Source organism: Enhydra lutris, unplaced genomic scaffold, assembly GCF_002288905.1.
Source record: "Enhydra lutris kenyoni isolate GAN:26980312 unplaced genomic scaffold, ASM228890v2 scaffoldscaffold105, whole genome shotgun sequence".
Lineage (NCBI taxonomy): Eukaryota > Metazoa > Chordata > Mammalia > Carnivora > Mustelidae > Enhydra > Enhydra lutris.
In genome coordinates, this window is record NW_019154189.1 from 1,612,066 (window position 1) to 1,623,787 (window position 11,722).

The following is an 11,722-nucleotide window of genomic DNA, read 5'->3' on the forward strand; positions in this document are numbered from 1 at the left end:
AGAAAAAGCTAATAAATGTCGACACAAAGCAGATCAGTGCCTGCCTGGGGGAACTGGAAAAAGTGAGGAGAGGCAGGAGGCAGGGATTACAAAGGAGTAGGGGCAAGAAATTCACCACATTGAAATGTTACATTAGTGGTTATCCTTTGGCGGGGGGCGAGGGGGGTGATGGTGGAAGAAAAGGACAATAAGTAGGATTACACAGAATGCCTCCAAGTTACTGGAAAGATTCTAGTCCTTAATGAGGGCAGTGATCATGTATTCTGCTACATTAATGTACAAATTAGAAAAAGAAATATTTTATACACCCTCTGTACATGTGAAACATTTAAGAAAATACATGTAAACACCAGAATAATATATCTATTTATATATAACATGCAAACAATTATAACTACAGAGTTATTTTACAGACCAGGGGTTCATAGAGTTTTAGAGATGGATGAACTGCTATGATCATCAAGTGCGATCCCCTCAGTGTATATCAAGAATAGTGAAGGGAACTTGCCTCAGGTCAAACAGCTAAAACTTAAGCCTTCTTACTTCCACAGGAGTGCCTTTTTCATTACTTCCTTTTTTCCTCTCTTGAGCTAGCTTTCTTTCTGTGACTCCAGTTAAGCTCTCTGCCCCCACACAAAGGAAAACATGCCTACATGCATAAACATCTACCTAACTACCTACTTACCTATGTACATACATGGTGAGCTGTTAATGTTTAATAACCCACTCTGTGGGAGGGAAGCAAATTTGTAGCGCACACTTACCAATTTTTTCTGATCTAATTTCTCCCATCGTGGCTGATTTCAGACTACAAACATGATGTCACTGAATGCAGAATTTTGGAAGAGATGTGCTGTAGAGCACCATTTATAGTTTTTTTTTTTTTCACCATACAGATACAGTAGATGAAAATGGCCTCAAGAGTACAGGTTAATAGTAAAATGTAGTAGAATAATTAGGAAAACACAAGTTTTGAGTGTTTACTAACTTTGCTTATAATATAATTTATTTAACTGTAAATCTGTATAATTTGATATTTACTAATGGTATGCTTGCCAACTGGCTCACAAAATTTCCTAAAATTTTAATGATTGACCATCAACAGCTGCTTTGAGCTGGCTCTAGCGTATGACTGCTGCATGGATAAATTCAAACTTTGGTGTGTGCTTCAAAAGTTCCTTAGAGGATTTATCTCATCCTTGCCACAAAACAAGCATATTGAGCTTGCATGGCCCTTATTTGCAACATTTTAGAATTTGGGGAAATAGTGGGTTAATTTTATAGATCATTCTTTTATCACCCTCACCAAGTTAATGGTAGAATTGAATAGCCAGTATGTATATAGAGTCCATAATGTGAAATAAAGTAATTTGTGCCTGCTATACATAGGCGATAGATTGATGCTGAGATCACATTTCTCCAGATGTGTCTTCCTATTTATTTAAAACCCTGTGCCGCATCTATCCCTTCCTCCCTGTCTCCCTCCCTCCCTCCCTTCCTCCCTTCCTTCCTTTCTTCCTTCCTTCCTTATTTGTCATGGTGTTTCAGAGGGAGACAACCAATAGTAGGTAAATAGAGACATATAAGAGAGAGAAATAGAGATAAGACAGATAAATAGATAGATAGATGAGAGAGAGAGAGATTTTACAGAATTGGCTCACATGGTTATGGAGGTGTAATAACAATTTTTGATATTCTGTAATACATATTCTGGCATCTTAGGGTCATGTGGCCATGCTGATGACCCAAGGTTGTTTTCACCTCCACCATCCTAGTGTTTTTGTAGGGGTGTGAACATCTTACTACAAACCATCCATCCACAAGCCTCAACATTTGTGTTTTGATTCTTGTCCAATAGGGAACATCTTCCACCTAGCTACTTCCTACTACCATAGTAATGAAGGTAATTTTGTCCAAGTTCCTCTCTGCTTCTCCCTGTGAGCGACCTCATGTGACTCTGTGTGGTGTGCCATGCCTTCCACCCTCTGAGGAACTATGAGTAATAAACTCTTCTTTCAAAGCCAGTTCTTTCCCTTTCTCTCATTTTACCATACCCGATTAAAACTAATCCTGGATACAATTTTAAAACAGAAGGCTGGCAAGTCTAAAACCTGTGGAGTGGGCTGCTAGGCTGGAGATCAGGAGAGAGATGATACTGCAGAATCCCTCCTGATCAGGGGGATGTCTGTTCAGGCCCTCAGCTAACTACATGACGCCCGCTTGTATTAAGGAGGACAATCTGATTTACTCCAAGTCCACCTTTTTGAATCTTAAATCTCGTCCAAAATACCCTCAGAGAAACATCCAGAACAAAGTTTGGCCACATATGTGGACACATTGTCCCAGCCAAGTTGACACATAAAATTAACCATCACAAATCCATCTAGGTACCGATATGCATCCCCTTAAACTATACTTAATCTTCACATAAAGACGATAACAAGGTCATACTTCTACCAATCATAATGCAATTATCTGGCGCACAAACAAAAACACACTTACCCTTTCACCACAAGAGGATGCAAATCCTTGAGTGAGTTTACTTGAGTTTACTCTCTCTACGGTGCAAATTTGACATGTATCCATTCAAATATCTTATGTTACAAGATAAGGGGATGACAGAGGGAAGAGAAAGTTATTGGACAGACAGACAGATATAAATACAGGAACATATTTCTAACAAAACGAGGAAGAAGTACTCAGAACAATTAAAGTTTTTCTTTCTGTAACTGGTCACATGGCCATATCTGGTATTTGTAATGACTTTCTTGTACTATTCGTTCCATATTTCCTTTGCCCTCAGCAAGCAACTCAGCTGGCCATGGTTCTTTATCTGGTAGGGTGTCCCAGGCTTTCATTCCTGAAGGGTCTGGGCCATTAGTAGTCCTTCCTGAATTTTGTTGTTGTAGTTTTCCATTGAGTTTAATTACAGGGCATGTTATTACTAAGGGATGCCATAAGGGATCTGCTATATTCTAGACATGCTCTGCCATGCCTCTATTGTGGAGTGGCAGTGCAATTTCCACTTGGTGGTCAGGATCAATAACTTCGGTCAGAACAGTAATTGCCTTCTTTGCCTGTTGATTGAGAGGCATGAGGACCCCAAAGTGGCTGGGTGGTGGTCTTAATTTCCAGTTCAGTGGAATCATTATTGTGTCTCCAGATGGAAGTGTTCCTCCCTTTGGAACTAAGACCTCTATCCAGGCCGGTGGAGCATAAGGTCATGGGGACAGGAAGCCAACTTTGTGCAAGTGGGTCACTAGACAGGACAATGAGTGGTTCCACTCCCACTTATACCCCTTGATTCTTGGGCCTGTGAACGTTGACTGTGGGGGAAATAGCACCATATATTGGATGGTGACTCAGAGCATATACAGCTTCCTGGAGAGCCTTACTGAAGCCCTGCGAGGTATCACCACCTAGTTGGTGTTGTCACTGAGTCTTCAAAAGGCCTTCTTCAAGGGGACCTGGCCTCCCCTACATTCAAGAGGTTCTGTGCCTATAAACTGGCTCAAGTCTGGGAATTAATTGAGGAGACGTGACTATTTTTATTGCCAAGTTGGACTTTTGTTCATTTGACCTGGAATTTTTCTGGCTATACAGATTAAATGAGTATTTAGTAGGCTTCCTATATGTCTCTCTTCTGGGAACATCATGATCAACTATCCAACATCATAGCTCTCTGGGAGCCAGACTGTTCTAATTCCTGCTTTGATTCTGTTGTCCATTATGGTAATCATGTCCACCTTTACCTTTGGAGGTTGAGTGATGCCACTTGGCCCCTGCCACCCAGAATACAATTACTCCCATTGCCTTTAGGTTCCCCAATTCAGTAGCAACAATTCCCATTGTAAGTTCTGGTCTACAGAGAAGAACAATGTTCCAGCAGGCCCCTAAAGGTGAGGTAAAAAGTGTAACCCATGAGAAGGTGTGCTCTTCAAGGATGGAGCTCTTCAAGGATTCTGGGGCTCCCCACAAAAATTTATTTCTCACAGTCGTGGTGAAGGGTGTGCCCTGCAGACCCTCTCAGGGTGGGTGAGTAGGTCTTCAATGACAAATCCACTCCAACATTCAAATCTCCTTAAGACTTTGAATCCTTTCTTCTACACGAAACCAAGGGCAGGTCTTTCCTTTTTAGTTCACTTACTGTGAACCACATTTTGGGTCATGTGTTAACCAATCAAACAACATCTCAGAGTCCTTTCTAACCATGCTGCAACATTAAATGAAGCGTCTCTGCTTAGTGGGCCCATGTCAATAAGTTCACCCCAATCCAACTTTATGTTCCTTACACCATCATCCCACACCCTTAATGTCCATTCCCACACAAGTCTCCCTATCTCTGTCTGTATGTATTAGAAAAAATGTAGCACATCCTCTCATGGGTTATACTTTTTACCTCACCTTTAGGGGTCAGCTAGGACTTGAGTCTTGTTATAGGTCTGCAAGCAAAAAGAGGTGGTGGCAGCTGGGTCCTGGGAAGCACCATCAGTGTCTTTCAAGGAAACTTCCTTTTTCAAGGAAACTTTATGCTTTTCATTACGCTTTCTTCAAGCAATGCAGGGTTGGAGAGGCTCTGAGGGGAGTTTCTCCTCAGACAGGGGTTGGAGAGGCTGTTTCTACTAGTAAAGATGACTCATGAGACTTTAGGGGCTCAATGTTTCCAGTTTCATCAGGGTCTTCCCCCATGTTCCCATCCCATCATTAGGATCCCATTCCTCCCCAGTCCATGCCTTCACTTTAATGCTAGATATATGGTGAGGTTAGGAATTCAAGTTGCATTGTAATTCAGCCATAGGATGAGATTCTCATAGGATAAGATTCTGGGTTTTGTTTTCAGCAGCCTCAGCCTGTGGCTACAGGAGATAAGGTGTCTCCTTCAGGGCAGACATGGAAGCTGTCAGGTCATTTATGAAGCGCTTGAGCAAGTAATTCGAATCTCTGAGCTCATCCTTTTCTTTCCCCACCTTGTCCAGTGATATTAGGAACAACCAACAATTTTCATTATACTCCTTAGTTTCACAAAAATGTTTTAAGGTATCATGTACATGGCCTGCCAGATCCTTGCCTCTTATCAGTATTTGCTTAGGGGTATCTGATAGTGATATTTTGTGTATCTCTATTGCCACCTCAGGCCACGGACTATCGGTGTGCTCTTTACTACTGGAAATAGAGTTATTAGTGTCTTTAATTATAATCACATTAGAGAGACAACTTCAAAACCCCACAACCCCAATTCCAAAAACTCATCGTTAAGACTCTGTTCTCTAGAAACAGTTCTGGTGCCAAAATCTGCATGTGTCAAGGTTCTGCAGAGAAACAGAACCAATAGGGTGCATGGATGTGTGTGTGTGTGCGACTGTGTGTGTGTGCACACACGCGCACGCATGTAGAGACAGGCAGACAGAATGACAGAGATAGAGAGATACAGAGAGAAATAGGGAAGGAGAGAAAGAGAGAGACAGAGACAGAGAGAAAATTATTTTAAGGAACTGGCTCATGCAATTATGGAGGCTGGAAAGTCCAAAATCTAGAGAATTGGCTGACGGACTAGAGACCCACAGAAGAGCCAACTTTGCAGTTTAAGTCTAAAGGCCATCTGCTGCAGAATCCCCTCTTGCTCTGGAGAGGTCAATCTTTTGCTCTGTTCAGGCCTTCCCGTGATTGGATGAGGCCTGCCCGTATTATAAAGGGCAATTTGGTTTACTCAAACATCACAGATTTAAAACTTATTCTCATCCAAAAACACTCTCACAGAGTCATCCACAATAATGTTTTTGTTTGTTTGTTTGTTTGTTTGTTTGTTTGTAAGGGGGGGGGGAGAGAGATAGAGATGGGGAGGAGTAGGGGCAGGAGAGAGAATCTTGGAACCCGACACAGGGCTTGGTCTCACAACCCTGAGATCATGACCTGAGCTGAAACCAAGAGGCAGATGCTTAACTGACTGAGCCATCCAGGCACCCCCATAATAATATTTGACCACATATCTGGGCACCATGGCCCAGCCAAACTGATACATAAAATTAACCATTACGCTTCATTGTTTCTGGGATTCTTCCACTCTCTCTTCCTCTCTTTTTAAAACACATAGTATTTCATGGCAAATTGGTCACAGCTTTTGGTTCACACATAATTTTTTTTCCCCATAAAGTGTTCTATGTAATTGCCACCACAGCCCTATGACCTGGATAGGGAAGGCATTTATACTTCCTCCTTACATGCCAGAAGACTGTATTTCAGAGAAGTGAGGTGATTTGTTCAAGGCTGAACAGCCAACATTTGGCCACTCCAGGAGATCTTCTGACTTAAGATTCCTGGCTCTTTCTAATGATTTTAGCTCCCAAACCCTCAGCTGAGAGTGCATTGAAAATTGCCAACACTGCCCATATCTTCAACCACTTATTGACATCCATAGTATCTCTGGAGTCACCCTGGTTTCTGTGATGTATCATTTGCAGGGTGTAGGGCAGGGTGGACATTCTCAGTGCCATACTCCAGATTAGTTTTTATTATTTCTGCATGTATTATATTAGTTTTATGTTGCCTTGGGCAGCTAATGGCCCTCGAGAGACACTAGAATTGATGGTATGGTTCTGGAAGAAGTAAGATGGATAGGATTCTCTTTTCCATTTAGCCCATTTACCATTTGAAAAGGAATTGCCAGTGAGTCAGTAAGAGGGTGGGCCTGAAGCATTACCCTCCCCTCCTTAGGCTGCCAGCTTGTTTACTCCTCACAGTAGATAATGTTACCACCTCTTACAATGGGCCTGGATGGACTTTGCTGACTCAGGTTCAGCACCATTTTGTGGCTGTGGAACAGAAGACAAAGATTTTGTTTTTAAATGATAAGGCTTTTAGGGGCACCTGGGTGGCTCAGTCAGTTAAGTCGACTCGATTTCGGTTCAGGTCATGATCTCAGGGTCCTGAGACTGAGCCCTGTGTCAGGCCCCATGCTCAGTGGGGAGTCTGCTTGAGATTCTCTCTCTCCCTCTCGCCCCCCAACATGCTCACTCACTCTCTTTCTCTCAAATCAAACAGTCTTAAAAAATAAATGATAAGCCTTTTAAATGATAATGGATCAGACAGTATACCTTATTAACCTCCATTTCATTGACAGCTTTTTAATAATAGGAATTAAATGATATGCTTCACAGGTTGGATGGAGAGAAGAGCAGAGTAATAGACAGAACCTGATGATTTCGATGAAAATAATGCAATGGTCTGATCAAATCAATCCTTGAAGTTGAATTAGTAATTCATATCATGTTAATTTGTTTTTCAGAAAGCCTTTCTTCTTGCATAAAATACACATAGACCAGGAAAGTTTAATAGAGCTCCATGATGTCTCCAAAGCACTTTCCTGTATATCATGCAAACAACAATAGGAGATTCAAGAGGGCATATTCAGTCCAACTCAGTGAATCTCATTGGCATCTTCATGCCTGGTGCTTTGCTAATGACTGTAAGAAATTCACAGATGTAGCCACTATGTGGGGCAGGGGGGCATATATTTAATCCACAAGTACACATTTGGGGAGGCTCTTTATACCATCAGCACTGTTCTAGGCACTACAGTGATCAGAGAGAGGAAATCAAGAGAAGAAAATTAATATGTTCACTCTTTTTTAAAGATTTATTTATTTATTTGAGAGAGAGAGAGAGCGAGAGCGAGCGAGCAGGGGCAAGGTCAGAGGGAGGGGGAGAGAGAGAATCCCAAGCAGACTCCCCGCTGAGCACAGAGCCTGACGTGGAGCTCAATCTCAGTACCCCGAGATCATGACCTGAGCCAAAATCATGGGCCCGACCCTCAACTGACTGAGCCACCTACGTATCCCTAAAGTGTTCATTATTTAGTGGGCTTTAGTGATCTGAGAATCTAGTTGGGAATATTAGTGAAACAGAAAGACTTACACATTACGGAAGAAGTAGATTAGCGATTAATTGTTGGGCTGTAAGTGTAACTGGGTTTCCAAGAAGAAAGAGATTGGCATGGACTGGTACATTTGGAAAGAAAGTGGGAGGGGATTGCAAAACTGTGACTCAGAGAGCTCATAGGATTTATACAGACAGAGGAGAGGAAAGGAGAGAAGATATTTTTAGGAGAATGAGGAAAAACTTGAACATGGGCACAGAGATGGGAATGAGCATGGCAAATATGGGAAGCATCAAGAAGAGCTCTCAGGACATGAAAGAAAGAACTGTTGACAATATCATAGATCTGGCCTCATGGCACTGTGGAGCACACAGTGGACTAAGAACCAGAGGGCCTGGATTCCCAAAGGTATTATCCTGGTTCTGCACTTACTACATGGGTGGCCTTGGTTAGGTCATTTAGATGCTTTGTGCCCTGGTGCCCTGACTTACTCAATCATGTGAGGATACTGACAGTAGCCTGCTTCTCTCTCATGCTTGTAAAAACCACAGGAGATGATGTCTGAAGAAGTGTTGTTTTCTTTTTCTTTAGTTTTACTTATTTATTATCTTTTATTCACTTATTTGAGAGAGAGAGAGCACACAAGCAGGGGGAGTGGCAGACAGAGGGAGAAGGAGAGGCAGGCTCCCCACTGAGCAAGGAGCCTGATGTGGGGCTCGATCCCAGGACCCTGGGATCATGACCTGAGCTGAGGGCAGATACTTGATAGAATGAGCCACACAGGCGCCCCAAGAAGTGTTTTTTAAATAGTAAAATAAAAATGAGGATCCCTTCTTCCATACGGTATCACACCAGCATGGTGAGGAAATGGCTCCTGAGTCTATAGTATGGTTTGTTTTCTAGTTGGTTGCAGGCAGAAGGTTACTGCATGTGGGAGCAGGGGCTGCTGATTAGTTGATATGAAGGCAATTTTTGCCCCTGAAGAGGGGCAGACCTGGGGGCCTGAACACAGGGGACCTGGGTTCTCTGCTGGGTTGTATGAACTCTCTGAAAGGGGTGCCTGTTCTCTGACATCAGATGAAACAAGTGACAAAACTATACACAAAGGCCGGTGAGGTGTGGTGGAAAAAAGACCTGGGCCTGGAATGAAATCTGTCTGAGATCAGATTTTAGGGTTCACCCCATAGTAAACATGTGACCTTAAGCAAGCAACTTGCTATCTCTGGGCCCCAGTTCCCTCATCTGTCAAACTGAAGTAAAAACAACATCTGCCCCACTTCCTTATAGAGTGGGTTGTTGCAAGGATCAAATGCACAACATGTGAGAGGTTTCTGTAAACTCTAAAGTGGTAGGCCAAGTTGGCTTATTTTCATTTTTCTTATTAATAATTGAAAACTGAGTTTTCTGACCAGTTGCCATCTACTATTTTAGCCTGCCCTATCATCATTTCTGAAAGGTTATATTTCAGTAGAGCTAGCTGTACCTTACCACAGTATTAACACTGTAGTTAGTCTGAATTCTTAGGGTTTCTATATAATTAAATCAGAACCTCAATTTAGGATGAAGATCACAGAGTCATAAACCATTCAGGGGTAGTGGTGGGGAGTCTGGATCTACAGTTAAGACAGAAGACAAATTTGCTCAGTTCTATTTTACTCCACCTGATCATTTGCTTTATGTGGGCAAGAACACAGAGCTCAACAAGGTTTTCAGAATGTCCCAGTTAACAAAAGTGTTCCCACTCAGCTTCACTACTCTACAACCCTAACACCAGCCTGGATAAACCTGCACTAATTTAGTGTCCTCTCAGTACTAGCATTCTAGCCCTGGCAGGCTTCCCCAGTCTCTCCGAGGGAAAACAAACAAACAAAAACCAAACAACCCAGAGTGGGCTTCTTTGATTGGGTCTTAATTTCGTGTCATTGTCATTTTGTCTAAAGTTACACAAAATGCCTCACCCACATCTAAAGTGCACAAGGAGTTGGAAGAGGAGCAGGGTTTTGTGAGAGTATGTAGAGAGTGTTCTCAGAAGGCTGGGATTATCTCCAACCAAGGGAGAGAGATGAAAAGTGGGTCCTCTCTTCCCATCCACCCAAACAAGCAACAGAGTCTTCAAGTAGACCACTTCCTAGATCTTCAAATGCACCCCCCTCCATGAGGGACAGAGAGGTGCTGTGACGTGGCACCTGGAGCTCAAGGCAGAGCACATCTGCCCCACCCCCCAGCTCAAGCAGCCTCTAGGACCCCACTGAGACGTTACCGTGGCAACCACTGTTTGGTCTGCCGTCCCGTTGCCCCAGGAGACTCCACAGGCCTTTCCAAGAGTCCCAGAGTTAAGCCAGAGAGTCCTTGGCCCAGACCCAGGACCCTCCTTTCCAGAGCGAGGCTCCTGCCTCCAGACCGAGCCCCATACGCCCCATCACTGAAGACCAAATTTCCCTCAGGCTCTCCGAGAAAGGAGAGCAAGGGCAGCCTCATGAGTGAGGTGGGAGAGGTCACCCTCACGGAGGTGACCGCCTCAGTCTCCCCTCAAGCCACGCAGAAACTCCTGGTTTCCTTGGAAAGCGGAGATCCTCCCCGGGCCCCAGTCGCAGGCAACCTCAGCAGAGATGCAATTACCAAGACCACCGTGGCAGCAGGCGCCAAGGGAAAGGTGCCCAAAAAGGTCATCGCCAAGAGGGTGCGAGGCTCTGTCAAGTGGTTTAACGTGAAGAATGGGTACGGTTTCATCAGCAGGCACGATACCCAGGAAGATGTGTTTGTTCACCAGACAGCCATCACCAGAAACAACCCTCACAAATACCAACGCAGTGTGGGCGACGGCGAGACAGTTGAGTTTGACGTGGTGCAGGGTGAGCGGGGCACCGAGGCCGCTAACGTGACCGGGCCAGCAGGTGCCCCAGTGCAGGGCAGCCGCTACGCTGCCAATCGCCCCCGCTTCCGCAGGGGCTTCTACATCCGCCGCCGCGCACCGCCCCCAAGAGGTCCCAGGGGCACTGAAGAGGACGTCGACGAAGATGAGGCCATAGACGAAGGCTTCACCGAAGCCGAGGGCCAGAGGCGCCGCCTGGCCGGCGGACCCCAAGACCAAAGGCTGCGGCGCTTCCCACCCTTCCAAAGGGCCTCTGCCATGTCCCGCCGCCCGTCGATCCTCACTCCCAGTAGCGGCCCAAGGCCTGGTCACCCGCTCGGGTCCACCCCAGCCTCAAGGCCCGAGGGTGCCCCGCGGCGAGGGCCAGGCCCCAGCTACCTGCTGAGCCGCCCTAGGGGCCGAGGCATCGCTCCTGTTCCAAGACCCTCAGCGGGCATCTCTGAGGAGCCGGAGGAGGAAGACAAGGAAAGCGGGCGTGAAGGCAGCTGTCCGCCGCAGAAGCACCCGCCACGCTACGGATCCCGCCGCCCCAACAACCCACGCCGCCGCCCACAGCAGACACCTGGTGCCCAGGGCCAGGACACCGTGGGAGGAGAAGGCAAGATCGGGAAGAGCCCTGCTGAAATACCCGCTTTGGTTGCTTTGGCCAAGAAGAACAGCGCCGCTGAGGAGGAGGACGCCTTGGTCTCAGATGTCCCCTCTGCCACCACCCAGGCCAAGTAACAACAGCCTGGCTCCCTCCCCAGGGACTCCCAGGCCTGGGCTGCAGGGAATGTCTCCCTTTGAGGAGATGATGCCCTTTAATGCAATGCAGTCCAAACATCCATCTTGACTGTTAGATTTGTGCCCTGGGTGGCGGGGGGGGGGGGGGGGGGATACATGCCCCTTCCGCAAGGTTTGAGGAAAAATTACAAGATCCATATATTTCTAAATTCCCTCTTACCATCTGTGTTGGTAATTTCTGTACACACACACAC

The 11,722-nt window shown here is 45.3% G+C and overlaps 1 pseudogene; it reads left to right on the forward strand.

Moving 5' to 3' along the window:
• The first annotated feature begins 10,349 nt into the window (after window positions 1-10,349).
• LOC111139395 lies at window positions 10,350-11,468 on the forward strand (annotated as a pseudogene).
• The last annotated feature ends 254 nt before the right edge of the window (window positions 11,469-11,722 follow it).